The sequence below is a fragment of the Muntiacus reevesi genome, chromosome 8 (assembly GCF_963930625.1).
Source record: "Muntiacus reevesi chromosome 8, mMunRee1.1, whole genome shotgun sequence".
Lineage (NCBI taxonomy): Eukaryota > Metazoa > Chordata > Mammalia > Artiodactyla > Cervidae > Muntiacus > Muntiacus reevesi.
The window spans coordinates 35,707,618-35,734,994 of NC_089256.1; the positions used below are offsets into that span (position 1 = coordinate 35,707,618).

The 27,377-nt window shown below is 38.9% G+C and overlaps 1 long non-coding RNA gene across 1 annotated transcript in view; it reads right to left on the bottom strand.

Annotated features, from left to right (window-relative positions):
- Positions 1-563: 563 nt before the first annotated feature.
- Positions 564-27,377, bottom strand: part of LOC136173632 (uncharacterized) — an 87,114-nt gene continuing 60,300 nt past the window's right edge. The window contains exon 3 of the long non-coding RNA XR_010664253.1: positions 564-688. This is a non-coding gene — a long non-coding RNA (uncharacterized lncRNA). The remainder of the gene's footprint in view (positions 689-27,377) is intronic.

Here is a 27,377-nt window from a genome sequence, read left to right on the forward strand (position 1 = left end):
TAAAAGTGTTCTGTATATTGATTGTAGGTGTGCTTATTTGAGTGTATAAATTTATCAAAATTCATTGGAAAATTTTAAATGGTAGTATTTTATTTAATGTAAATTATATTCAATAAATGTGACATATATATTCTTCATTTTTTACTACTAAACCCTTGTCAACACACTCTTGACCTTCACTTTCAAAGAGAGAAACAGATTCAACATTAAAAAACTGTTGTATTTCCTTGGATCAAATGCTCTATATCTGTAGTACACTGGATAATATCCCCAAACACATCAAGTCCCAATCCTAGGAAACTGTAAATGAAAAGAGCGTCTTTGCAGATATGATTAAGTTAAGGGTCTTGTCCTAGCTATTCAGGTAGGATCTAAAAAGCTACCAAGTGAAGTGAAAGTTGCTCATGTCTGACTCTTTGTGATCCCATGGCCTATACAGTCCATGGGATTCTCCAGGCCAGAACACTGGAGTGGGTAGCCTGTTCCCTTCTCCAGGGGATCTCCCCACCCCAGGGAGTAAACCCAGGTGTCCCGCATTGCAGGCGGATTCTTTACCAGCTCAGCCACCGTAAGAGTTCTTGAGAGAGACAGGCACAGGGAGGTTCTGCACGCAGAGAAGGAAACGTGAAGATGGGCAGAGATGGAGCAATAGAGCCACGTTCCAAGGAAGGCCAGCAACCACCAGAACCTAGAAGACGTAAGAAAAACATTCTGCCCTGGGGCTTCCAAAAACAGCATGGCCCAACTTGATTTCATCCCAGTAATATTGATTTTGGACTTCTGGTTCCGGAACTGTGAGAGAATGAATTTCTATTGTTTTCGGCCATCAAACTTGTGGTGATTTAATCCAGCAGCAACAGGAAAACTAAAGAATCATTTTCATAGAATCCTGAACATTCAGAAGTTTTAAAACTCCATTCAGGTTAAAAAAAGTATGATACGTATATACAATGGGATACTATCCAGCCATAAAAAGGAATGATTTGGGGTCGTTTGTAGTGATGTGGATGGACCTGGAGTGTCACACAGAGTGAAGTAAGAAAGAGAGAAATAAAAATAGTGTATTAATGCATATATGTGGACTCTAGAAAAATGGTACAGAGGAATCTCTTTGCAGGGCAGGAATAGAGATGCAGACATAGAGAGTGGACCTGTGGACATGAAGGGGTTGGGAGGATGGGACGAATTAGCAGATTGTGACCACACATACACATTACCGTGTGTGGAGCAGGTAGCTGCTGGAACTCAGCTGTGCAGTGTGGGGAGCTCAGCTCGGGGCTCTGTGATGACCCAGACGGGTGGGATGTGGGCAGGGAGGAAGGCTCAGGAAAGCGGGCTTATAAGTAAACATGTCGCTGGTTCACTTCATGGTACAGCAGAAACCAACACAGCATCGTAAAGGGACTATATGCCAATAACATAACAAAAATAAGCAAAATTCCACTCAGTGAGAGAAGGATTTAATGCGTGAATACTATAAATAAGACCACAGGGAGAACCGAACTCAAGTCAGTTATAATCAAAAGGAGGAAACAGGTGCTAGAATACAGGGCAGATGGGAGAAGAACTGTAACAGAAGCTATGTGGGCCATGGGAAACAGAGGTGGAAAGATGACATCTGACCCAAGGACCAGAGTATGCTTTGGGGGGGGGGGGGGGGGGGTGGAAAGCCATCTTAAAATTTCACCTTGAAAACTGATAAGACTTCAGCAAATGTTAACAGGAAACCTGAATGTATTTGAGAGTCACTCACATGAGTTCATTCATAACTAAGATTTCTTGGGACTCTTGGTATTACCCAGTCTGTAGTTCACATAATGTCCTGTGAAATCATAGTGCCACTTTCACTTAAAATGGAAAATGCATTAAACTGATGTTATTCTTATATCTTGACATATATCTTATATATATCCATACATAAGAATATGTATATATTCTTATATCCAGCCATAACCAGTGTGTCCTCCTCTGTAGGAAACATTCTAATGCTCAGATGAATGTTAAAAATATAGCTTCTCTTGGCACGAACCTTTTAAATCTGTGTCTAGGAGCAGGAGTTTCAGGTTTTGTCCTTGTTTGATAGCAGTCCCGACATCTCATTTGTCCAAAATGTGCAATCCAAGAACAAATGAGAAACGCAACCATGTCTGAAGTGTGCTCTCAAAAAGCTATCAAGGGATTAAGGACCAACAGCCTCATTTTTCAAAGATAAAAACCAGGTTCCAGGATTTAAAGCTTCAGTTCATTTCAGTTGCTCAGTTGTGTCCAACTTTTTGCGACCCCATGAACTGCAGCACACCAGGCCTCCCTGTCCATCACCAACATCCGGAGCCCACCCAAACCCATGTCCATTGAGTTAGTGATGCCATCCAACCATCTCATCCTCTGTCGTCCCCTTCTCCTCCTGCCCCCAATCCCTCCTAGCATCAGGGTCTTTTCCAATGAGTCAACTCTTCACATGAGGTGGCCAAAGGATTGGAGTTTCAGCTTCAGCATCAGTCCTTCCAATGAACACCCAGGACTGATCTCCTTTAGGATGGACTGGTTGGATCTCCTTGTAGTCCAAGGGACTCTCAAGAGTCTTCTCCAACACCACAGTTCAAAAGCATCAATTTTTCGGCACTCAGCTTTCTTCACAGTCCAACTCTCACATCCATACATGACCACTGGAAAAACCACAGCCTTAACTTAAGCTTAGTAAACTGTAAAATACTTCTCACCCAGTCTCCACATTCTCCCTCCATATGCACACGTGTTATCAATAAATAGGAATGAGCCCTACCAGGTCTGAAAGCACATTATGTAATGAAATCAGCTCACTGCTGGAGATAGATTATTGAACTCAATAATGGAGAGAGCAGAATTACACACAAATGTGGTAGATGTCTGGTATATGACAAAGTTAATATTGATATGGATACAATATGATATGATGTGAGCAATGACATGAAGTGAAGTGAATTCACTCAGTCGTGTCCGACTCTTCATGACTCTGTGGACTGTAGCCTACCAGGCTTCTCAGTCCATGGAATTTTTTCAAGCAAGAGAAACAACTAGCATTAAAAAATTACCTGGATTCTAATTTACCCCTTGCACTAAAACATAAATTCCAGAAGATCAAAGATTTAGGTATTTTTAAAAATGAAATAGTAAAAGTGCCAGAAGAACAAATGCACACACATACATGAAAATCTTTGAGTACAGAATTCCTTTCCAATCAGGACACAAAACCTAGTGCCGTAAGGACAAAAACACTGAAAGAATAAATGAAAAAGACTGATAAATCTGATTACGTAAAAAAGGAAAACTTTTGTACCAAAAAAATAGTATGAACAATGTCAACATTACAGACAAAATATATGCAACCAATGACAAAATGATAATTTTCTTAGCATATGGAAAAATTATAAATGTTAAATATATAAAAGATTAGTTATTCCATGGGAAAACTGATAAAGAGCAAAGACTGATGGTTTTCATGATTAATAAAACATCTATGGATAGTAGGGTAAACTGGTACCACCTTCTAATGGGCAATTTGAGCAACATCTGTCAACTTTTTCAGCTAATTAGCTTATTTATTTATTTGGCTGTGCCAAGTCTTAGTTGCAGCACATCTTCATTGCAGCGACTGTTAATTTTCAAAGTGCACATACAATTTGATGGAGGTTCTAGAAGATTATTCTACAAATAATCTCAACCAAGTGTCCACAAATATTTATGTATAAAAATATGTTTTATATGTGGTAGCATTGTGATATCCTCATGGCATATAAATTGTTTAATCAAATTTTTCCATTAAGAAGAGAATCTTAATTATTTTATAATGGATGACTACCATCAGTACTCTATGGAAAGAGGTATCAGTTTATAAAAAGTTTTTGCTATTATTATTATATGTTGAAAAGATTTTTATTGGAGAAAAGTCACCAGGGGTCTGTGTTATGGAGAGGGAGAAGCAACCTATATTTATAAATTCATCTTGTATTATTTTATTTCAAAGAGCAATAGAATTTTAAAATATATGTATAAAATAAACTTGGAATATAGATATCTTCTATGCTGAAACTCATTAAGATTGATCATCCTCACTTCCTAAGGTTTTCAGCTAATCATTTAAAAAATATCTCTCACTCCACCACCAAATAAGTCAGAAAAAGTCACGTAGCAGAAATTTTGGGTGTCGGTTCCTTCTCAATTGATGTTTTGGCCTGCTGAACAGATCACTCATCAATGACAAAGGAGCTCATGAGAGCAGTCGAACTTGAAATGAAGGCAAATAACACATGGAACATTTCATAACTCGCTGAAAATAAATGTCACTCCCAAATGTCAAAAAAATAGCTTTTATAGATTTTCAGAATTAAAATGATAGAATGCACTCCAGACAAGATCTGGGGTGGATTGCTGAAGTTTCTCTAAGCATGCAAAGTCGCCTCTGGAAAGCTACTTGAGAAAAGAAAAATCTTTGGTTAGCTTTCACTTGTGGTCTAAACCCTTAGTAACAGGGATGAAAGCTTTTGTTCTACCAACTCTCTAGCTGGAAATTTTGTTAAAGTGACCCCCAGGGACTTTAAGATTTAGCAGCAAGCACATGAACCCCGTGCCAGTAAATGGAAGATTTATACCCTAGGAATTCTAAGCTAGGACAATTAAAGAGATGAGACTGGGTTATGTCAGCATAACCGTCTGTTCTCAGGTGAGGGCCACCTAAGAGTTAGTCTCAGGTGAGCGCAGGGGACAACTCCAGTCGTAAACAAGAGACGTCAGGCTCTGGGATCTGCAGCCCACGCTTCTCTCATCACTCCCCTGGCTCCTGTAATAACAGAGCCAGTGCTTGTTCCAATTTTCAGAAAAGTCAATTTGCCCAAACACACAGTTTTAAAGATGCAAAAATGCTCAATGCAAGTCGCCATTCTCACGTGCTACTGCAGCCGCATCTATTTAGTCATGCTCGTTGCTCTGCAGCAGCTTCATACGTGCTCGTTTAGATTTCACACGGAGCTACAACCTACTTGCTCAATGGGACCTCAAATAATTTTATACACTTATTGGCCACTTACAAACATATTTTTAAGCAAACTCTCAGAGAAGTTGTATTTTTGAGATGTAGTAAATACCTATTGTCAACCCAATTATTTTTATTTTAAATCAAGCTGTAGCAACTTAAAAATACATATATTTTACCCCAGCTTTATCAATACAAAGTGTTACACACTTTTAAAAAATTTTCTACTCAGTGTTGCTATATTCTACATTTTTAATAATTTCTCATATTTTGCTTCCCAATTGTACTTCTATTTTAATTGAAATATAGTTGAAGTAAAATATTATAATGTTTGTTTCAGATGTACTACTTAAGATTTGACATTTGCATACATTATGAAATGTTTACCATGATAAGTTTAGCAAACAAGTGTCCCCATTCAGTTATCACATATTATTGACCATCTTCCTTAAGCTGTATAATAAATCCTTACAATGTTATATTACTGGAGGTTTATGCCTTTTAACCTCCTGTACTTATTCACTTCCTCCTCTCACCCCCCAACCTCTGGCAACCATCCATTTCTTCTCTGTATCTGTATGCCTGTTTTCATTTTGCTTTGCTGATTTTGTTTTTTTAGATTCAGCATAGAAGTGAATACACACACACACACACACACACATCTATACACACACACACACCACATTTTCCTTATCCATTCGTCTATGGATCAACACTTAAGTTGCTTCTATATCCTGGCTATTTTAAATAATGCTGTTATGAACATTAAGAGTTCATATATCCTTTCAAACTAGCAGGGTTTTTTTTTCTTCAAGTAAAAATCCAGAAGTGAAATTGCTGAATCACATGGAAGTCCTATTTTTTTATTTTTTGAGGCACCTCCACATTGCTTTCCCTAGAGGCTACACTAATATACCTTCTCACTAACTGCACAAGCATCTCACGTACTCTACATCCTCACCAGCACGTGTTACTTGGTGTCTTTTTAATAACAGCCTTTCTGACGGCTGTGAGGTGGTATCCCATTGTAGTTTTGACTTGCATTTCCCTGATGGTTAGTGATTTAGATTATCTTTTCATATTCTGTTAACCATAATCTTCTTTGGAAAAATGTCTATTCAGGTCCTCTGTGCATTTTCAACTGGGCTATTTGCATTTTTCATGATGATTTCTTTTAGCCCTTTGTTTATTTTGGCTATTAACCCTTTACTGAATACATCGCTAGCAAATATCTTTTCCTGTCCCGTGGGCTGCCTTTTCACGTTGGTGATAGTTTTCTTCAGCGAATAAAAGCTTCACAGGCTTTGATGCAGTCTCAGTTTTCCTGCTGTTTCTCTTGCCTGGGGAGACATACCCTCCCAAATATTGCTAAGACCAGTGTCAAAGACTGTAGTGTCTGTGCTGCTTCCAGGAGCTTTTTGGTTTCAGGTCTTACATGTAAGTATTTAATCCATTTTGAACTAATTTTTGTATATGACATGAAAACATAGTCCAGTTTGCTTCTTTCATGTGTGGCTGTTCAATTTTTCTAAAACTATTTATTAAAGAGACAGTATTTTCCCCATTGCATACTCTTGCCTCCTTTTAATTGAGCACATATATGGTGTGTCTGTTTGTTTTTTTTTTAACCAGTACCACACTATTTTGATTACTGTAGTTTTGTGATATAGTTTGAATCAGGGGGTGTAATACCTCCAATCCAGTTTTGTTATTCTTTATCAAGATTGTTTTCACTATTTAGGGTTTTTTCTGTTTCCATGCAAATTTTAGAATCATTTGTTCTAGTATTGTGAAAAATGGTATCGGTATACTTATAAGAATTGCGCTAACTCTATAAATTGCCTTGGAGAGTAGAACTATTTTAGCAGTATTTAACTCATTCTATACATGATCATGATATATCTTTCCATCTGTCTCATCTTCAATTTCTTTCATCATCATCTTATAGTTTTCAGAGTATGGTATTTTGCCTTCTTACATAAGTTTATTCCTAGGTATTTTTATTCTTTGATGCAATTATAAATGGGATTGTTTCCTTAATTCCTCTTTCATTGTTAACATATAAAATGAAGCAAATTTCTATATATTAATTTTGCATCCTTCAAATTTATTGAGTTCACTTATTCTAATAGTTTTGGGGTGGCATCTTTAGAATTTTCTACAAATAATATCATGTCATCTACAAACAGTGACAGCTTTACTTCTTCCTTTTCAACTGGGATCATTTTTATTTCTTTTTATTATTTGACTTCTGTGGCTAGGACTTCCAATACTATGTTGAAAAAAGTAATGAGAGTAAGCATACTTGTCTTGTTCCTGACCTTAGAGAAAAGGTTTTAGCTTTTCACCATTGACTGTGTTAGCTGTAAGCTTGCATGCATGGCGTTTTTAATATTAAAGTGTGTTCTCTCTATACCTAATTTATTAAGAGAGTTTTTTTTTTATCATAAATTGATACTTACATCTGTCAAAAGCTTTTTCTGGCTCTGTTGAGATGGTTGTTGTTGTTGTTTAGTCACTGAGTTGTGTCCAAATCTTATGTGACCCTACAGACTCTAGGCCAGCAGGCTTCTCTGTCTGCAGGATTTCCCAGGCAAGAATACTGGAGTGGGCTACTATTTCCTTCTCCAGGAGATCATCCTGACCCAAGGATCAAACCTACATTTCCTGCATTGCAGGCAGGTTCTTTATCATTGAGCCACCGGGGAAGTCCATCACTGAGATGATTATATTATTATTATCCTTCAGTTTGTTAATGTGGTAATGTGATGTTGGTTAATTTGTGTGTGTTGAACCACCTCATGTCCCTGGCTAAATCCAACTTGATCACAGTGTATGACTCTTCTAATGTACAGCTGAATTTGGTTTAGTAGTGGTTTGTTGAGGATTTTTGCATCCAGTGATGTTAGCCTGTAACTTTCGTGTGTGTGTGTGTGTGTGTGTGTGTGTGTGGTGTTCTCTGATTTTGGCATCAGGGTAATTCTGGCCTGATAGAATGATTTTGGAAGTGTTTTCTCCTGTTTAACTTTTTGGAAGAGTTTGAGAAGTACAGGTGTTAACTTCTCTAAATGTTTGATAGAGTTTAACTGTAAAGCTATAATATCTCATCATGGACTTTTTTTCATTAGGAGTTTATGTAATGACTGATTCCATTTCATTACCTATAATTGGTCTGTTCATATTTTCTATTTCTTTCTGGTTCAGCCTTGAGAGATAGTACATTTCCAAGAATATCCATTTCTTCTAGGTTTTCTACCTTATTGGCATATAATTATCTATAATAATCTCTTATTATCTTTTGTATTTTTGTGGTGTTGCTTGCAACTTCTCCTCTTTAATTTTTAAAACTTATTTAGGTCTTTTCTCTTTCTTCTTGATCAGTCTGGCTAAATGTTTATCAATTTTCTTTATCTTTTCAAAGATCCAGGAGCTAGTTTCATTGCTCTTTTCTATTTTTGTAAGAATCTATTTCATATATTTCCACTTAGATCTTCATTCTTTCTTTCTTTCTTTCTGATGACATTGGATTTTACTTGTTCTTGTTTTTCTAGTTCCTTTGGTGTAAAGTTAGGTGGCTTATTTGAGATTATTTTTTGTTCCTGATGTAAGAACTTCCCTCTTAAAACTGCTTTTGTTGTGCTGCATAGATTTTGGATCATTATGTTTCCATTTTCATTTGTCTCTAGATATTTTTTATTTCCTGTTTGATTTATTCAGTGACCCACTGGTTTTTTAGTAGCATACTGCTTGGCCTCCATGTTTGTGGGTTTTGCAAGTTTTTTATAGCTAATTTCTATTCTCGTTCCATTGTGGTCAGAAAGATGGTTGATATGGTTTCCATTTTCTTAAATTTATTGAGACTTGTTTTGTGTCCTAGCATGTGATCTTCCTGAAGAATGTTTGAAATGCACTTGAAAAGAGTATGTTATCTGCTCCTTTGGAGTGGAATGTTCCATATATAACTATTAAGTCCACCTGGCATAATATGTCATTCAAAGCCAATATTTTATTATTGGTTTTCTGTCTGAATGACCTGTCCATTGATGTAAGTGGGGTGTTATAGTTCTCAACTATTTACTGTCAGTTTCTCCTTTTATATTAATATATGTTAATATTTGTTTATTTAGACACTCCTATATTGGGTGCATTTTGCCAACAAAGGTGTGTGTAGTCAAAGCTATGATTTTCCAGTAGTCATGTTTGGATGTGAGAGTTGGACTGAGCACCAAATAATTGATGCTTTCAAATTCTGGTACTGGAAAAGACTGAGAGTTCCTGGACTGCAAGGAGATCAAACCAATCAATCCTAAAGGAAATCAACCTTGAATATTCATGGAAGTACAGTTGCTGAAGCTGATGCTCCCTACTTTGGCCACCTGATGCAAAAAGCCTACTCATTGGAAAAAGACCCTGATGCTAGGGGAGATTGAAGGCAAAAGGAGGAAGAGGTGGCAGAGGGTGAGTTGGTTAGACAGCATCACTAACTCAATGCACATGAATTTGAGCAAACTCCGGGAGATAGTGAATATCAGAGGAGTCTGGCATGCTGCAGTCCCTGGGGTCACAGAGTCAGACATGACTTAGTGGCTGAACAATAACAACAAATACCTTAAAATCATTCTGTCCACTCATTCATGGTAAGCAAACACTAAGTTAGATATTTGTTTCTTGTAAAGTCAAAATTTAAATATTGCTTCAGTTAAAATAGTAAAATACATAAAATAATAGAAAGATATGGTTACATTTTGCAACACATATGAATATCAAATCATTGTGTTGCATACCTGAAACTAACACAATGTTACTCCAGTTGTACATCAATAAAAAGCTTAACAATTGGGAAAATTATAACACCATATAGAAAAATATAAAATAAATTGAGAAACGTCTTTGCAAATAATTACTTTTTAATTATTCTCTTCTATATTTATTATTTCTCTTGTGTTTTGTTATAATTAATGGATTTTATTTTAGAGCAGTTTTAAGTTCACAGAAAAGTTGAACAAAAAGTACAGGGAGTTTTCATATACTCCCCTGCTTCCCCTTCCCCTACTATTAACATCTTGAATTATTGTGGCACATCTGGTACAGTTAATAAACCAATAATGATACAATATTATTAACTAAAGTCCATAATTTACTGTATGGCTTACTCTTTGTGTTATTCAGTTCTATTGGTTTTGACAAACACATAATATTGTGCACCCACCTTTACAGTATTAAACAAATAGTTTCACTACCCTAAAAATCCCCTGTGCATCTGTTTATACACCCCTCATTCCCTCTCCCAGAACCCCTAACAACCATTGATAATTTTGTTATCTCTACTTCTTTTGTCTTTTTCAGAATGTGATATAGTTGTAATTATACATTTTATGTAGTTCATATCAGTTTCTTTTAATTTGCTTTATGCTTTTAAGATGCCTTTCAATGGCTTGATAGCTTATTTCTTTTTATTGCTAAATAATACTTCACTATACAGATATGCCATAGTGTTTATCCATTTACCTAATAAAGACAGTTAGCTAGTTACTTCCAATATGTGGACGGTTTCTCATTCCTTTTCTCTGTCTTTCAATGTGCACTGAAGTAGGAAATAAGAAAGATAAAATTGGGCATCATTATTATATTGTCCTTGAGTTTAAAGGAATGTCTATACTTCATTCAAATACAATGGTGGCTGTGTGCTTACAAGTTAAGCACAAAGATTCTTAAAACTGAATTTGATTTTTTAAAATATACAAAAGGCCAAGGAAGGGAGATTCCTCTAAGAATCAGTGATATCATTATTCAAGTCTTATTTTAAATATGTCAATAAAGATTTACACTTTTAAAAAATCTACATAGTTAACTTTTTTGAACAATATATATTTTTAATGATTTGAAATTTATGTCTTTTTGCATCATCTTACATATTTGTTTTAAAACACTTTGAATGTTCTGAAGAATTAATATTCTTATAATGATCATAATACCCAGAGCTGTCTAGATTTAATGCAATACCTCTCAAAATATCCATGATATTTTTCACAGAACTACAACAAATAATTCTAAAATCTTCATGGAAACATAAAAGACCCAGACTTGCCAAAATAATTGTGAGGATAAAGAGCAAAGCAGGAGGCATTACCTGCTCAGACTTCAGACAATACTACTAAGATACAATAATCAACACAGCATGGCATCATTACAAAAACAGATCGATAAAACTGAATAGAGATCCTAGAAATAAACCCACACCCCTATGGACAGTTAATCTTCAACAAAGGAAGCAAGAATATACTATACGGAAAAGACAGTCTCTTCAGCAAGTGGTGTTGGGAAAGCTAAACGGCTGCACGTAAATCAGTGAAGCTGAAACACACCCTCACACAGTGCACAAAAACTAATCTTGAAGTGGCCAAAAGACTTAAATATTAGACAAGGTACCATAAAACTCCTAGAGGAGAACATAGGAAAACATGCTCTGACATAATTGCTACCAATGTTTTCTTAGGTTAGCCTCCCAAGGCAATAGAAAAAAAAAAAAAATAAATAAGCAAATGGGACCTATTCACACTTATAAACATTTTCACAGCAAAGGAAACTGTAACAAAACAAACAGATAAGCTATGGACTGGGTGGCAAATGATATGACAGACAAGGGCTTATTTTCCAAAATATACAAATAACTCCTACAGTTCCATAACAAAAAAACCAAACAACCTGATCTAAAAATGGGCAGAAGACCTCAATAGACATTTATCCAGAGAAGAGACACATGACCAATAGGCACATGGAAAGATGCTCACTATCACTAATTGTTAGATAAATGAAAATCAAAACAACAATAAGGTACTAACTCGCACCAGTCAGAATGGCCATCATTAAAATGTCTACAAACAGTAAATGTTAGAGAGGGTGTGGAGTATGGAAAAACTCCACAGTTGTTTTTTTTTTTTTTTTACAGTATGGAAAAACATGTAAATTGGCACAGTCCCTATGGAAAACAGTATGGAGGTTCCTCAAAAAACTTTACCAACTGAGCTATCAGTGAAGCCCCTTTTAATCTTTACTAATAATCAATTTGTTCAGTTCAGTTTGGTCGTTCAGTCATGTCCGACTCTTTGCGATTCCATGGACTGCAGCACGCCAGGCCTCCCTGTCTATCACCAACTCACTGAGTTTACTCAAACTCATGCCCATTGAGTTGGTGATGCCATCCAGTCATCTCATCCTCTGTCGTCCCCTTCTCCTTCCACCTTCAATCTTTCCCAGCACCAGGGTCTTTTCAAATGAGTCAGCTCTTCGCATCAAGTGGCCAAACTATTGGAGTTTGTTTCAGCATCAGTCCTTCCAATGAACACCCAGGACTGATCTCCTTTAGGTTGGACTGGTTGGATCACCTTGCAGTCCAAGGGACTCTCAAGAGTCTTCTCCAACACCACAGTTCAAAAGCATCAATTCTTTGGCGCTCAGCTTTCTTTATAGTCCAGCTTACACATCCATACATGACTACTGGAAAAACCACAGCCTTGACTAGGTGGACCTGTGTTAGCAAAGTAATGTCTCTGCTTTTTAATACACTGTCTAGGTTGGTCATAGCTTTTCTACCAAGGAGCAAGCGTCTTTTAATTTCATGGCTGCAGTAACCATCTGCAGTACTTTTGGAGCCCAAGAAAATTAAGCCTGTCTCTGTTTTCACTGTTTCCCCATCTATTTACCATGAAGTGATGGGACCAAATGCCATGATCTTAGTTTTCTGAATGTTGAGCTTTAAGCCAACTTTTTCACTCTCCTCTTTCACTTTCATCAAGAGGCTCTTTAGTTCTTCTTCACTTTCTGCCATAAAGGTGGCGTCATCTATATATTTGAGGTTATTGATATTTCTCCTGCAATCTTGATTTCAGTTTGTGCTTCATTCAGTCCAGGGTTTCTTGTGATGTACTCTGCATATAAGTTAAATAAGCAGGGTGACAATATACAGCCTTGACATACTCTTTTCCCAATTTGGAACCAGTCTGTTGTTCCATGTCCAGTTCTAACTGTTCCTTCTTGACCTGCATACAGGTTTCTCAGGAAGCAGATCAGGTGGTTTGGTATTCCCATCTCTTTCAGAATTTTCCAGTTTATTGTGATCCACACAGTCAAAGGCTTTGGAACATAATCAATAAAGCAGAAAGATGTTTTTCTGGAACTCTCTTGCTTTTTCTATGATCCAACAGATGTTGACAATTTGATCTCTGGTTCCTCTGCCTTTTCTAAATCCAGATTGAACATCTGGAAGTCCACGATTCATGGACTGTTGAACCCTGGCTTGGAGAAATTTGAGCATCACTTTGCTAGTGTGTGAGATGAGTGTAATTATAAAATTCAATTTGTATATGTCATATATAGAGAGAGACATATACATATATGTGTGTGTATTCATACATATATTCATACAAAATTTTTCTAGTCACTTTCTCAAGTATTTCCGTTACTCTGGGTTTTTTCTTTTCTTTTTAGTTCTTACATTGTGATGTTTTGTGAGGTTACATATCTAAGATGATGTTTGTTCTGTAGAAAATACTTGGGAAATTTCCAGCTTCCAAAATAAGCTCTGTAACATGCCTTTTACTTTGTCACAAGTACTTTGTTTTTCCATGTATTTAACTTTTTCTCATTAGATCTGTAGTAGATTAACTACAATGAATTAAAATCCTCTCCTCTTCCTTTTATTTTACATAATTTTCTACTGTCATTTTGTGCATGCATGAATGTTTCATTTGTGCATGTGTTAGTGAATTAGCATTATAAACTCATTATAATTAATACCATATATTGCAATGATTATATTTCACTTATGATAGCTTTTCCCTTGACTCTGTCATTTTTGTTACTCCTTTATACCTTTGGTCCATTTGTTTTCAACACAGATCTAAGAGCACCAAATCCCTGGGACTACACTTGACACAGTAGTCACATCTTTGCTGGGCATGGCATTCCTGCATTTCGTCTTTTCCCTCACAATATTTAAATATTACTGTATTATCTTCTGATTTTGATAGTATGATATAGAAGTAAAAGCTAGACAAATTTTAATTCCTTTGGTCTTTAATTTTAAGATGGGAGGGAATAAAAAAATTTTGTACTCTGAAAGATATGAAATAGCCAGAGTATGTCTTATATTTTTCTTTTTTTTAATTCATCTGAGAGAGTAAGGACTTCCCTTGTGCATCAGATGGTAAAGAATCTGCCTGCAATGCAAGAGACCTGAGTTCGATCTCTGGGCTGTGAAGAGCCATAAAGAAGGAAATGGCAACCCACTCCAGTATTCTTGCCTGGAAAATCCCATGGACAGAGTTGCAGTTCATGGGGTCACAAAGAGTTGGACACAACTGAGTGACTAATACTTTTCCCAGAGAGTAAGACTTAATTGTCTCATTTTTTTAAACATCTGTATTTCTCATGTATACTATTGATTATCAATATGTTCTTTTATTCTGACTTTTTATTAAGTAGCTCCTATTTTCTCTCAAATTTATCTTTAGTTAATTTCTTATGTTTCACCATGATGGTAGTGGTGGTGGTTTAGTCACTAAGTCATGTCCGACTCTTGCGACCCCATGGCCTGTAGCCTGTTAGGCTCCTCTGTCCATGGAATTTTCCAAGAAAGAATCCCGGAGTTGGTTGCCATTTCTTCTCCAAGGGATGTTCCCAACCGAGGCCTGGGTCTCCTGCACTGAAGGCAGATTCTTTACTGACTGAGCTATGAGGGAAGCCCTACGTATACGCAATGGTACATGTTGCTAGTCCAACTTTCTAAATCATTGTTTCTGCTGTGTATTGTTTCCAGAGATAGCAAAATTGTGACAGCAGAATTCTACCTTTTCTCCCATATCCTCTTCTGTCACTGCAAATAGAAAACTACTACCTTTTAAAATTCTACACAAAACCCATTTCAAGTATTATTACCTGAGAATTAAGAAAGTAACCTTAGGAAATTTGATGAAAAGTCAGTTATCTGGTCTCAGTCATAAGTGAGTTCTGTGCTACAAATGAGAGGACAAGGAGAAATGGAAAAAAATCTAAAGGACTTCATTGTAGGTTCATATTCTTAATTTAATTCAATTGAATTTAATTCAATGGGCATATTATTAAAGGATAGGCACACTCTCAGTGTTGAAAATCAGGTTTAAGTCCTAACCACTTCTGGATTTTATCTACGGACTAGATATTGAAATGATTTATCCTATCTTATCATGCCACACCTTCTCATACTGTTCATGGGGTTCTCAAGGCAAGAATACTGAAGTGGTTTGCCATTCCCTTCTCCAGTGGACCACATTCTGTCAGACCTCTCCATGACCAGACCTCTCCATGACCATGACCTGGCCATCTTGGGTGGCCCCACACGGCATGGCTTAGTTTCATTGAGTTAGAGAAGGCTGTGGTCCTGTGATCAAGTTGGCTCATTTTTTGTGACTATGATTTTAGCTTGTCTGCCCTCTGATGCCCTCTCGAAACACCTATCATCTTACTTGGATTTCTCTTACCTTGGATGTGGGGTATCTCTTCAAGTCTGCTCCAGCAAATTGCAGCCACTGCTCCTTACCTTGGACGAGGGGTATCTTCTCCCATGAACAGTATGAGAAGGCAAAATGATAGGATACTGAAAGAGAAACTCCCCAGGTCGGTAGGTGCCCAATATGCTACTGGAGATCAGTGGAGAAATAACTCCAGAAAGAATAAAGGGATGGAGCCAAAGCAAAACAATACCCTGTTGTGGATGGGACTGGTGATAGAAGCAAGGTCTGATGCTGTAAAGAGCAATATTGCAAGGAACCTGGAATGTTAGGTCCATGAATCAAGGCAAATTGGAAGTGGTCAATCAGGAGATGGCAAGAGTGAATGTCGACATTCTAGGAATCAGTGAACTAAAATGGACTGGAATGGGTGTATTTAACTCAGATGACCATTATATCTACTACTGTGGGCAGGAATCCCTTAGAAGAAATGGAGTAGCCGTCATAGTCAAAAAAAGAGTCCGAAATGCAGTACTTGGATGCAATCTCAAAAACGACAGAATGATATCTGTTCGTTTCCAAGGCAAGCCATTCAATATCACGGTAATCCAAGCCTATGCCCCAACCAGTAATGCTGAAGAAGCCGAAATGGAACGGTTCTATGAAGACCTACAAGACCTTTTAGAACTAACACCCCAAAAAGATGTCCTTTTCATTAGAGGGGACTGGAATGCAAAAGTAGGAAGTCAAGAAACACCTGGGTAACAGGCAAATTTGGCCTTGGAGTACAGAATGAAGCAGGGCAAAGGTTAATGGAGTTTTGCCAAGAGAACACACTGGTCATGGCCAACACCCTCTTCCAACAACACAAGAGAAGCTCTACACATGGACATCACCAGATGGTCGACACTGAAATCAGATTGATTATACTCTTTGCAGCCAAAGATGGAGAAGCTCTATACAGTCAGCAAAAACAAGACCTGGAGCTGACTGTGGCTCAGATCACAAACTCCTTATTGCCAAATTCAGACTTAAACTGAAGAGAGTAGGGATAACCACTAGACCATTCAGGTATGACCTAAATCAAATCCCTTATGACTATACACTGGAAGTGAGAAATACATTTAAGGGACTAGATCTGATAGACAGAGAGCATGATAAACTATGGGCAGAGGTTCGTGACATTGTACAGGAGACAGGGATCAAGATCATCTCCATGGAAAAGAAATGCAAAAAGGTAAAATGTTTGTCTGAGGAGGCCTTACAAATGGCTGTGAAAAGAAGAGAAGCAAAAAGTAAAGGAGAAAAGGAAAGATATTCCCATTTGAATGCAGAGTTCCAAAGAATAGCAAGGAGAGATAAGAAAGTCTTTCTCAGCAATCAATGCAAAGAAATAGAGGAAAACAACAGAATGGGAAAGACTGGAGATCTCTTTAAGAAAATTGGAGATACCAAGGGAACATTTCATGCAAAAATGGGCTCAATAAAGGATAGAAATGGTATGGACCTAATAGAAGCAGAAGATATTAAGAAGAGGTGACAATAATACACAGAAGAACTGTACAAAAAAGATTTTCATGAGCCAGATAATCACAATGGTGTGGTCACTCACCTAGAGTCAGACATTCTGGAGTGTGAAGTCAAGTGGGCCTTAGAGAGCATCACTACGAACAAAGCTAGTGGATATGAAGGAATTCCAGTTGAGCTATTTCAAATCCGGAAAGATGATTCTGTGAAAGTGCTGCAGTCAATATGCCAGCACACTTGGAAAACTCAGCAGTGGCCACAGAACTGGAAAAGATCCGTTTTCATTCCAATCCCTAAAAAGGTAATCCCAAAGAATGCTCAAACTACCACACAATTGCACTCATCTCACACACTAGTAAAGTAATGCTCAGAATTCTCCAAGTCAGGCTTCAGCAATATGTGAACCATGAACTTACAGATGTTCCAGCTGGTTTTAGGAAAGGCAGAGGAACCAGAGATCAAATTGCCAACATCTGCTGGATCATCGAAAAAGCAAGAGAGTTCCAGAAAAACATCTATTTCTGCTTTACTGACTATGCCAAAGTCTTCAACTGTGTGAATCACATTAAACTGTGGAAAATTCTGAAGGAGATGGGAATACCAGACCACCTGATCTGCCTCTTGAGAAACCTGTATGCAGGTCAGGAAGCAACAGTTAGAACTAGACATGGAACAATAGACTGGTTCCAAATTGGGAAAGGAGTACATCTAGGCTGTATATTGTCACCCTGCTTATTTAACTTATATACAGAGTACATCATGAGAAACGCTGGGCTGGAAGAAGCACAAGCTGGAATTAAGATTGCTGGGAGAAATATCAATAATCTCAGATATGCAGATGACACCACCCTTATGGCAGAAAGTGAAGAGGAACTAAAAAGCCTCTTGATGAAAGTGAAAGAGGAGAATGAAAAAGTTGGCTTAAAGCTCAACATTCAGAAAACTAAGATCATGGCATCTGGTCCCATCACCTCATGGGAAATAGATGGGGAGACAGTGGAAACAGTGACAGATTTTATTTTTTGGGCTCCAAAATCACTGCAGATGGTGACTGCAGCCATGAAATTAAAAGATGCTTACTCCTTGGAAGGAAAGTTATGACCAACCTAGACAGCATATTAAAAAGCCGAGACATTACTTTGCCAACAAAGGTCCGTCTAGTCAAGGCTATGGTTTTTCCAGTGGTCATGTATGGATGTGAGAGTTGGACAGTGAAGAAAGCTGAGCACTGAAAAACTGATGCTTTTGAACTGTGGTGTTGGAGAAGACTCTTGAGAGTCCCTTGGACTGCAAGGAGATCCAACCAGTCCATCATAAAGATCAGTCCTGAGTGTTCATTGGAAGGACTGATGCTGAAGCTGAAAGTCCAATACTTTGGCCACCTCATGTGAAGAGTTGACTCATTGGAAAAAGACCTTGATGATTGGAGGGATTGGGGGCAGGAGGAGAAGGAGACCGACACAGGATGAGATGGCTGGATGGCATCACTGACTCGATGGGCATGACTTTGAGTAAACTCTGGGAGTTTGTGATGGACAGGAAGACCTTGCGTGCTGCGATTCATGGGGTCGCAAAGAGTCGGACACGACTGAGTGACTGAACTGAACTGAACTGAATCATGCCACACCAGTTTTATACACATAAGTTTGGGGCTGGAATTTTGAAAGAATTTCCCTCAGCTCTTGCCTGAAGCAGAGAGCAGCCTGGAGCCACTGAGGCCCAGGGATTGTTTGCTACCAGTCTTAATCACCTAGTCATATCCCATTCTTTGTGATCCCATTGACTGTAACCCACCAGGCTTTGTCCATGTAATTCACCAGGCAAGAATACTAGAGTGAGTGGCCATTTCCTTCTCCAGGGGATCTTCCCAGCCCAGGGATTGACACGGGGATGGAACCTGAGTCACCCACATTGCAGGCAGATTCTTTACCATCTGAGCCATTAGGGAAGCCCTAGCTTCCAGAGCAAAGCTAACACTACTGGGTTAAGGGTTGCTTCTCTATGCTAGGGCTCCCATGACAAAGTACTATCACTAGGTGGCTTAATCAACAGACACATTGTTTTTCCATTCTGAAGGCTAGAAATCCAAGATTAAGGTGAGGGCAGGGTTGGTTCCTTCTGACAGCTGTGATAGACTGTCTGTTCCATGCCTCTCCCTTACCTTCTTGTGGTTTGCTAGAAATCTTTGACATTCCCTGGCTTGTAGGTGCATCATCCTGATCTTTGCCTTTATGTTCATTTCATGTGCTGCCTGTGTGTGTCCATCTCTGTGTCTAAATCTCTCCTTTTTGTAAGGACACCAGTCATACTGGATTATGGTCCACCCTACTGACCTCAACTTAACTTGATCCTCTGCAAAGAGCCTATTTCCAAATAAGGTCACAAGTACTGGGGGTTAAGATTTCAACATCCTTTCAGTGAGTGAGTGAGTGAGTGAATGAAAGTCGCTCAGTCATGTCCAACTCTTTGCGACCCCATGAACTATACAGTCCATGGGATTCTCCAGGCCAGAATACTGGAGTGGGTAGCCTTTCCCTTCTCCAGGGGATCTTCCCAACCTAGGTATAAAGCCCAGGCCTCCCACATCACAGGCGATTCTTTACAAGCTGAGCCACAAGGGAAGCCCTCAACATCCTTTTGTAGGATATAATTCAACCCACAACAGAAAAGGACATCAGATTAGCAAAGTTAAGTAAGGGTTTCAGCTTTGATGAGTAGCGACCTATCTATACTTGTGTTTTAATCAGATGGCATCAAGTTAGGGACTAGATCAAATTAGCTATTGCAGATGTTTTAAATCCTGCTTCTTCAGGATAAAACACATAAAAATCTCTTCTGGTGATTTTAAATATTCTTCAATATTTGGAGGTTTCCCCAGTGGCTCAGACAGTAGAGAATATGCCTGCAATGTGGGAAACCCAAGTTCAATCCCTGGGTTGGGAAGATCCCCTGAAGAAGGGCATGGTTACCCATTCCAATATTCTTGCCTGGAGAATTAGATGGACAGGGGAGCCTGGTGGGCTACAGCCCATGGGGTCCCAAAGAGTCAGACACAACTGAGTGACTAACACTTTCACTTTCAATATTTTTATTTAGACCAATGGAAACATTTTCCTTCCAGATTAAATGATCTCCTATGCTTTTTTGAGAAATTAGAAGAGGAGCCCTATTGGTGTTTTCCAGAACTCAGCCATCTTCCTAGACATTATCAGTTGGAGATGATTGTCAGGAAGAATGATTCTCTGTCAATCTCAATCAAATTAAAATAGCAAACACATGGTATAATTTCTACTTTCCAATATCCAATAGAAATGCTTAAAACAACATCAATGGTGATTTCATAATGATTTCAATGACTCATCCAACATTTTAATACGCTGGGCATTCATTCATTCACACACACACACACACACACACACACACACACACACACACACACATTCACTTGGTGATAGCCAACTCAAATTCAGTGCAAGAAGTCTGTATTCAGCCATAGCCTTCATTCCAATTAAAGGTAATAATACTGGAAGCCCTCACGGATATTACTTTTCTGTTTTTCTTTCATACATTTTTTTAGCATGGATAGCAGTAGTAGTGTTAGTCACTCAGTCGTGCCTGACTCTTTGCAACCCCATGAACTGTAGCCCACCAGGCTCCTCTGTCCATGGGATTCTTCAGGCAAGAATACTGGAGTGGATTGCCATTCCCTTCTCTAGAGGATCTTCCTGACCTAGGAATCAAACCCAGGTCTTTTGCATTGCAGGCAGATTCTTTGCCATCTGAGTTACAGGGAAGATCCAGATTTGGCATGGATACTTTTAAGCAGATATTTTCTTCTATGCCTATATTTCCAAAGTTTCAATACTTTGGGCTTCAGCATTTAAGACTTGGATTTTAGGGATTTCGCAAGTAAATGTTAGTAAGTGAATAAATGAATTAATGAATGAACTCAAGATCACTTTTACTGAAGAAGGTGGTTTTCAGCCAAGATCATCAATTCCCATTATTCCCTGTGATAGCACTAACTTCTAGGACCTTTTATCATTAAAATACTCCTGATTAAATACATCAAACTGATAGTTATAAAAATATGACTTTTGCTTTTGGTTTAATTTATAAAGCTTTGTACTAGGTTAACACATACTATATTATATGGAATATTTTGCCATCAAATTTGTATCTACCATCACATTTACCCTATACTAAAATATTTATTATTGGCCTGAAATCATAGGAATCCTTTCCTCCGCCATGATTATGTGAAGTATATCATGCCATTTACTGGGTTTCCAAAGCTCTGGGACCTGGAAGATAATTGGATGCTGGAAAAAGCAGTCTTAGTTCCAAGGCTTCCCCTCTACTGTACAGAAAGATTGGCAATCCCAGCTCCATCCCCCAGAGGCCACACTGAGTCTGGAATTTCAAATGCAGCTGGATGTCTCTGTCTCTGGTGGTTGGAAATGGTCATTGACATTCAGACAGGTAGTCTCCTTTTGCAGCATTTCTTTTCTCTAGAATTTACCTTCAATATGACTGTCATTGCTGAAAGGACCTAGGAAAACAAAAAGGGTGAGAATAAAGAATGACAGTGCAGGAGCAAGAAGGAGGGCTGAGCAATCAGAACATGACTTTCCACAATGTCTGAAAGGTTATAAGGCAGCTATCTTCCAGAGTTATTTTCTGTATATACCTAATTGATTGCCATGTCATTAAGTAGAAGTTTTGATCTATTTCCCCTTTTCTCAAGCTGCTACATGAAATCATATTTCATATTCATCATATACCTGAGAGAAGCTTTCATTTTTCAAGGATAGTACAAGGAATGAAAGAGGGGTGAAGACTCAGTGGCAAAGAAAAGAAAGGAACAAAACTCAAAATGCAGAGAATTCAAACAGTACACTCCACTACAGAGAAGGGTGTGGAAGTGGCTGGGAAGGTAAACTCTAGGACTCAATCCGAGACAAAACTTCCTGCTGCACTTTCTGGGGATCAAAATCCTGTCAGAGTTACATTGTTGAGATGGGATAAATGCCTTCTATAAACAGGACAGAAGTGGCTTTTCTGGGTGATGAACATGAGGCCAAGGATGGTGTGCAGCACTTGGTCAGGGTCCAGTGCCTCCAGGATGATGTCATGGCTGTGAAATACAATTTATCATGATATTGTTGAGTTGAGGATTGCATTGAGGAGTCTACAGTGAGCTCAGACCTCCTTATTGAGGTGCTAGAGATGTCGTATTGGGTGTGAGCATCAAAGATTTCTGTGCATTATGGGAGTGTTGCACAGACAGACATACCCCTTTAGGGTGGTGGTGACAAAGCTATAGCAATGAAGAAAGAAGCTTTTCCATACACATATCTTCTAGTCAAAGGCTGTCTGTATCATCTCTGGCCCAGAGGCATTGGTGCCCATGGACACTTGGGATATCCTAGTGAATATCCCTGAAGAGACCTTGCAGTGAAACTATCTCAACTGACCCTAAATAATACAGTCTAAACAACAAGATACCTACCTGGTGATTTCGGATGTCCATCAAATACACAATAGAGAACACTCAAGCACAGCCAATACCTTCTTGGCATTGTGTAGACTTGTTGGCTGGACAACAAGATAGATATTCCTTTTCTGGGTATTCAAATGTCATTTCTTAAGATGGCTTCCCAGTTGCTACAGAAATATCAAACCAGAAGTCCACATGAGGATACATTTATCAAGTAAGTCCAGCAGGAGACCAGCAATGGAAGCCCTATAGAGGCAGATTTTGAATATGGTGGACAGCCAGGAAGTAATACCCCTCCTTTTATCACAGGCTATACTCAGTTGGCATAACCACCCTGCAAAGCTCCAGAAATGGTTCCAGGTTGAGGGACAATGGGATAGCAGAATTAGACCTGACTAGTTCCTTTCCACTAGTAGACTGGGTGGATATCCCTTGTGGTGAGGGTAGAATCTCTTGTACCATACAACCTGCCTCACTGCAAATTGCACCTGGGTTCTGTCCCATATTTGCCATTACTTGCAATGGGCCTACTTTAGAGATACCAAGAGGAAGAAGGAATAAACAGATACATTCATAGGTTTTCTCTCCCTTCCTCGGACAAGGAGCTGCCACACCTTCATGCTCCTGCAGCTGAACCACCGTTTGTGGCTACCTTCGGAGGAGGTGAAGGCAGGTCCCTACCCTGGCTCCTGCCTAGTTTCACAAATGCCTATCAGTTCAGAAAATTCAGGGGTTGATAATAATAGCAGTAAGATAGTACTGTAAAATAATCAAAACAATAAGAAACATTATTGAAAGTTTATTACCTTCCCAGCACAGTGAATGGCATCACCGACTCAGTGGACATGGGTTTGAGCCAGCTCTGGGAGTTGGTGATGGACAGGGAAGCCTGGCGTACTGCAGTCCCACGGGGTCACAAAAGTCAGACACGACTGAGCTACTGAACTGACTGAAACACCATGCCGCATGCATGCCATAGACTATCTTCCTTATTCTCACAAAAACTGTGAAGTAGATACTATTGTAATCTCAGGAATATGACATGGATAGGCTGAAATAACTTCCCTGATGTCATATATTGAGTAAGTAGAAGAAGAAAGCTGAAATTCAGTTCCGTCAGATATGAAAGCCCACACTCTTAAACATAGTCTGGAAACACACAGACATTTTACATATACATATACCCATCATATACAGATGAGGAAGATTATTCTCTGAAAAGAGATTTTGCAAGGCTCTCTACTTACCTACTAAACATCCATTCTCCCCTATGTTCTTAATAACCAAAAGCCTGATTTGGGGAGTGTGTCAAATTTGCCAAACTAGAAATTTTGGTTTCCTAGCCATTTTTGCAATTACGGGTGATCCTTCAGTCTTACTCAATGAGACAGCATTGGAAGGGAATGTACAGCGAATTTCATTCAGTCTAGAACATGCATTTGACACTTGGAGGTATGGAGCTACCCACCAACTGTGGGGAGGAGGGTTTCCACACAATAAGGATGGTTAGTTAGTTAGTTCAATGACTGTCGTGTCCGACTCATTGAGAGCAGATGGACTGTAGCACACCAGGCCTCCCTGTCCATCACCAACTCCCAGAGCTTGATCAAACTCATGTCCATCGAGTCAGTGATGCCATCCAACCATCTCATCCTCTGTCATCCCCTACTCCTCCCACCTTCAATCTTTCCCATCATTAGGGTCTTTTCCAATGAGTCAGTTCTTTACATCAGGTGGCCAAAGTATTGGAGTTTCAGCTTCAGCATCAGACTTCCAATGAATATTCAGGACTCATTTCCTTTAGAATTGACTGGTTGGATCTCCCTGAAGTCCCTTGGAGAGACTTGCAAGACTCTTAAGAGTTGTCTCCAACACCACAGTTAAAAAACATCAATTCTTCAGTGCTCAGGTTTCTTTATTGTCCAACTCTCACATCCATACATGACTGCTGGGAAAACCGTAGCTTTGACTAGATGGACACTTTGTTGGCAAAGTAATGTCTCTGCTTTTTAATATGCCATCTAGGTTGGTCATAGCTTTTCTTCCAAAGAGCAAGTGCTTTTTAATTTCATGGCAGCAGTCACCATCTGCAGTGATTTTGAAGCCCAAGAAAATAAAATCTGTCACTGTTTCCACTGCTTCCCCATCTATTTGCCATGAAGCGATGGGACTAGATGCCATGATCTTTATTTTTTGAATGTTGAGTTCTAAGCAAACCTTTTCACTTTCCTCTTTTACATTCACCAAAAGGCTCTTTAGTTCCTCTTCACTTTCTGCCATAAGGGTGGTATCATCTGCGTATCTGAGGTTATTGATATTTCTCCCAGCAATCTTGATACCAGCTTGAGCTTTATCCAGCCCAGCATTCCCCAGGATGTGCTCTGCATATAAGTTGAGTAAGCAGGGTGACAATATACATACAGCCTTGAACTGCTTTCCCAATTTGGAACCAGTCTGTTGTTCCATGTCTGGTTATAACTGTTGCTTCTTGACCTGTATACAGATTTCTCAGGAAGCAGGTAGGGTGGTCTGGTATTCCCATCTCTTTAAGAATTTTCCACAATTTATTGTGATCCACACAATCAAAGGTTTTGTCGTAATCAATAAAGCAGAAGTAGACATTTTTCTGGAACTCTTGCTTTTTCTAGGATCCAGTGTATTTTGGCAATTTGATTTCTGGTTCCTCTGCCTTTTCTAAATCCAGTTTGAACATCTGAAAGTTCATGTACTGTTGAAGCCTAGCTTGGAGAATTTTGAGCATTACTTTGAGTGTGAGATGAGGGCAATTGTGCAGTAGTTTTAACATTCTTTGGCATTGCCTTTCTTTGGGATTGGAATGAAAACTGACCTTTTCCAGTCCTGTGGCCACTGCTGAGTTTTCCAAATTTGCTGACATACTGAGTTCAGCACTTTCACAACATCATCTTTTAGGATTTGAAACAGCTCAATTGGAATTCCATCATCCTTCACTTGACTTTGCATTCCAAGATGTCTGGCTCTAAGTGAGTGATCACACCATCGTGATTATCTGGATCATGAAGATCTTTTTTGTATAGTTTTTCCGTGTATTCTTGCCACCTCTTCTTAATATCTTCTGCTTCTGTTAGGTCCATACCATTTCTGTCCTTTATCGAGCCCATCTTTGCATGAAATGTTCCCTTGGTATCTCTAATTTTCTTGAAGATATCTCTAGTCTTTCCCATTCTATTGTTTTCCTCTATTTCTTGGCATTGATCACTGAGGAAGATTTTCTTATCTCTCCTTGCTATTCTTTGGAACTCTGCATTCAAATGGATATATCTTACCTTTTCTCCTTTGTCTTTAGCTTCTCTTTTCTCAGCTATTTGTAAGGCATTCTCAGACAACCATTTTGCCTTTTTGCATTTCTTTTTCTTGGGGATGGTTTTGATCACTGCCTCCTGTACAGTGTCATGAACCTCTGTCCATAGTTCTTCAGGCACTCTATCAGATCTAATCCCTGAAATCTATTTCTCACTTCCACTGTATAATCTTAAGGCATTTGATTTAGGTCATACCTGAATTGTCTCGTGGTTTTCCCTACATTCTTCGATTTAAGCTGGTGGAAGCTGGTAAGATGGCGGAGTAGACGGACATGTGGTCAACTTCTCCTGCGAGAACTCCAAAATTACAACTCCCTGCTGAACAGCCATCCACAGGAGAATGTTGGATCCCACCAAAAAAATATCCCGCACATCCAAGGGCAAAGGAGAGGCACCAGTAAGGTGGTAGGAGGGGCGAAATCACATTTAGAATCAAACCCCATACCCTCCAGAGACTCTTGTAGGGCTCAAACAAAACCTTGTGCACACCAGAACCCAGAGACCCCACAGAGACTGACCAGACCTGTGTCTGAATCTCCTGCGGAGACACGAGTCAGCAATGGCCTGCCGCAGGGGCAGGGGCTCTGCGTGCAGCTCCCTGGGCACACAGCCTGTGGCATGAGCCCTCTTGGAGGAGTCGCCCTTGAGCTGCCCAGCAGAAGACCCACAAACTGCAGAACAATTATACCAAGGAAATTCTCGCACTGTGAAGAAAGTTCTAGGACCCACACCAGATTTCCCAACCTGGGGATCCGGCAAAGGGACTGAGAAGTCCCAGAGAATTTGACTTTGGAGGCCAGTAGGACTTGATTACAGAACTTACAAAGGATTGGGGAAACTGACTCTTGGAGGGCACAAACAAAACTAAGGATAATAGAGTGAGGCATTGAAAGAAACATGAGGCCCTGATGGCACCAAAGTCCTACTGAATAATTTCTCAACTTTGTCTAATAAAAAATCTCTTATTTGTTTAAATCATTGCTTCATGGATTTTCTTCTACATTAAGCAGAATATATTCCTAATCAATGTAAATATTAATGAACACTAGTTTCATATTTGATAGCTCAAGTTTGAGAATTAAAAACTCTTCTTTCCTAAGTCTTGTTGTAAGGGGTTACTTGGTAGTGAGAGGGTAACAGGCAGGAGGGCCAGGGATCTCTAAACGGAGGAAATAGGCTGCAAGTGTCAGACATTTTTTTTATCTCTCTCTTAAGTGGCAGGAGGAAAAAAACTACTTGTGTTATATGTTTTCCCCTTCTCTATACAAATTTTAAAAGAGGTTTCTTTTAAAACTCTGTGTTGCCTTGACGACACCTGGCTCCACCTGAACTTAACTTTTCTCAAACCTTGAGCTAACCAATGCGTTTTTCTTACGGAAATATTTGTCTTAAGCTATGTTAATGTACTATGTATTTACCCTAGACTCTGGCTTCAAGTTGGTTCCACCTAAGACTCAGAACCGACTTGACAAACCTGTGTGTTTTACTCATACATTGCCCTCCTAATCTATGTT